This window comes from Sinocyclocheilus anshuiensis, unplaced genomic scaffold (assembly GCF_001515605.1).
Source record: "Sinocyclocheilus anshuiensis isolate Anshui unplaced genomic scaffold, SAMN03320099.WGS_v1.1 scaffold1642, whole genome shotgun sequence".
Classification (NCBI taxonomy): domain Eukaryota; kingdom Metazoa; phylum Chordata; class Actinopteri; order Cypriniformes; family Cyprinidae; genus Sinocyclocheilus; species Sinocyclocheilus anshuiensis.
Window position 1 is genome coordinate 468,627 of NW_015544316.1, and position 3,705 is coordinate 472,331.

The following is a 3,705-nucleotide window of genomic DNA, read 5'->3' on the forward strand; positions in this document are numbered from 1 at the left end:
TATGACATCTGCATATAAATTACAGACCTGGCCCCATATTATACAGTTATATGGGTGCTAAATTACCAACGGTTTCCCCCCCATTATCAAGAAAATGCTAAACAGATCAACTCGACTTCAAAACACATTCCAATGTCCTAGGAGACAGTCATCCTCAGTACCTGGCACCAGATGTCTGATGGCCAGCGAACTACACCATGCTCACAATACACATAACACACACACATAAAGACATTTTTTTTTATTTAGACTATAATCAATAACACACACACACACACACACATAAAGACAGTTTCTTTATTTAGACTATAATCAATCAGTTACACATGTATCTGGTATATGCATGTGTTGTTTGTATGTTTCCCTATTATATTAGCCTAGTTACCACTCATTATTTGTATTAGTTGAGCTCTAAATGCGTATATTCAGGTGTATGAATGTATCTCTGGTTTAATATCTTCTAGATGTTTCTTTCTTGGTATTAAAATGATCTGCTCTTTATTCCTCAAAAAATGATGTACGGTACGTGAAATGCATCATACTATTTGTACTATATTTTGGGTAAAACTGCACCTGTGGCTCAAAACCCTTCTTCTTGAGACGGACACTCTCCAAGACTCTTCAAAACTCTCCTCTTGAGTTTGATTTTCCAGCAGTTTTTTTAGCTTCAAGTAACTTTGTTGATTCGCTGTGGACTTTCCTATCTTCAGAAGAACCAGGAAAAACCTCCATCTCACTCCTAAAGAACTCATCAAAACCTCCGTGTCTACCGCATCAGGACTCTTGTTCAGCAACAAAGCCATTCTTTTGTTCTTCTATCTCTTTCCTTACTTTCCTTAATTCTGTATATATGTGTTTTGCTTAGTTTAGTTGTACATCAGCTATAGTTTAATTTATTAAATCCCGTATATTCACAATTGATTGTCTCTGTGTGCTGCTCACAATTCGGAGTCACTGAATGCTGATTCTTGCTACATGATAAATTACTGCTAGTACTGCATAAATTAGGAAAACTATTCTTCCTTGGCCAGGAAAATAATATTTCCTAGAATTGATAAATTATTATATTGTCTGCTCGGTGGACGGACAGATCAAATAATTGTAATATAAATTCTGTTACAGTTAATTCTAAGATCTAATCTAAATATGCATTATTAATTATAACCAGTTATAATTAATCATACATATTTCCCTTTTGAGCTAATTTGCTACATATTTATATATTTACCATGAAATAATAAGCAGCACAACTGTTTTCAAAATTGATTGATTGATTGATTGATTGATTGATTTTGAGCAGCAGACTGGAGTAATGGCTGCTAAAATTTACATTTTAAAATATAGTATAATATAAAATAGTTATTTTAAACTGGAATATTATTGCTCAATATTGCAGTTTTTTAACTGTATTTTTTCTAATAGAAAAAAAAAAAAAAATAAAAAAACGGTGTACTTTAAAGTGCATGTAGATGCCCGTCTTATGTATTAATTCATCAAATATTACAACAAAAAGCTCAATGCAAATTCAGTTGTCATTGAATTTGATATTTTATGCATCTGTTTATGAAATATGGCACATTGTAAACTGGGTTTGTTACAAAATAGCTCAGAACAGCACAACAGAAGCATCTGTCACAGTGAATGTTGTATTGAGCATTACAGGCTGCAGAAATACTAGTGAATGTTGTTAAGCACAATAATGTCCCAACAACTTTCCTGAATGGCAATCTATAGCATGAACTGGAGCAGGTTTATGGAAAATTTGCATTCAGGGATCTTACATTTCTGACTAAGAGTTCATTTTTGCATGGCAGTTTATGTGTCATTATTAACTAGAAATATTTTAGTGCCAGTATTAATTTCCTTAATATACTTGAAAAGCAGCATGAAAAGACGGTGCTAGTATGACACTAATTCATTTCTCTCTCCTTTAACAGTGTGATATCTGTAAATTATGCAAAACATTAGTGTGATAGATCTGCATTATAATTTGAATGAACTTTAGAAAAGACATTTGTGGTCAGTTGTCAATTGAATTTTCATCCTCACAACAGACGATGAAGTCAATAACCAAGGTCACCTGGAGAAAAGTCAACACAGGTGTAGCATTTGGACCAATCAGACACACAACTATTTGTTATATTTAACAAATAATATGTAACGCCCCCTCACCTAACCAAAGGGCCAACTATGAGGGTCTATGGACCCTTCCCCCGAAATGCAACTAACACCTTAAAAGGGCAGAACAGGGCTCTGGTTCCATGGCAACCAAAGACAAAATCGTCTGATAAAACTAGTTTTATTGCTTAAAGGAATGCGGGCAGAGCAACTCTCCCTCCATTTCTCCTAAGGAAAGACACATAATGCCCATAAAAATGGACTCTTCTCTAATTAATTCATAGGAAAACCTTTCTTTGAATGAACACACATATCCTCAGGTTATTGTGTATACCATTACTGTTCTTGTATATTGTCTTTTGTATTGTATACTGTTTTATGCATGTTATGATAGATCACAAGTTAATATAACCTCACTTATATCATGTTTGGTCTCTATGAATTCGTCTTCGGATGATCTAATTGAGAGTGCATATTACATGTTGATACCTATGCAACATATTAATGTTCTAAGAATCTTTACTAGTTTGTGCATCAACACCCAATCGAATTACATATGCAAAATACCATGCTTGGAGACAAAGAGTCGTAAACTTTCCCTCCAAAAGTGAAAGCCACCATTGGCTCTGTGACCTCCCGGAGGTGTGAGCTCAAGGTACATAGGCAATATATTAGTGTTCTAAGAATCTTTAGTAAATTTGCATCATCCCCAATCAAGTTCCATTTGCAAATTGCCATGCTCTCAGACAAAGGGACGTACAACTCCCCAGTATTTCCAACCTCCCGCTTGGAATTTCAGCCTTTCTCATTGGACAAGCCCATCCTGAGAGGCGTGAATCTTCTCAGACTTTAAAAGGCTCACAGACAGTTCCGCCCATGTTCTTCTTCTGCTAAGTCTTCTGCTAAATCTTCTGATTGTTGAACGTGTAGAGAGCCTGAGCCGGTGTGGGCGTGCCCAGTGGGCTCCAACACAGAGCCAGTTCAGTCTGCGGTTCTGTTAGATTCTGAGAAGATGAGAATGTGAGCTAGAACGTTTCTAAGGACACCCTAAGTTCGTGTCAGGCCTCGTGCCTAGTTTTTCCATTCATCAAGATCCTCTGACTCAAGATGGTTCTTTCTCATCACCTAACTTCAGCCAACCTACTGGAGCCCCAAAGAGCATCAGGACTCTCTTTCAAACAGGCGAGATGTGCAAGTATCAAACTTAAGTCTTATTAATTGATACATTAAGTATCATTTGCTCCTTTTACAAAGGTGTGTTTGAACTAAGAAACTGATGTTTCCTTCAGGCTGGAGATCTGCTGAATATCAAATGGTACCATAGCTTCATGCTTTATTTTCTCTCCTAGAAAGTTATTTTCCTTAACCAGGAAATTAACGATCTTAGAATTGACAGACAGCTGACACTGAGAGGTCAAGTAAATACTTACAGCGGATCAAAACGTCTCCAGGTAACTATGATTCCCAGAGGGAACGAGACACTGCGTCAGGAAACGCTATGGGAACGCCTTCAACGTGACCACGCTCTGAATCACATGTGTAATCAGTCCAATAGATGGGCGAGATGTCACGGGCGGGCGACGTAGA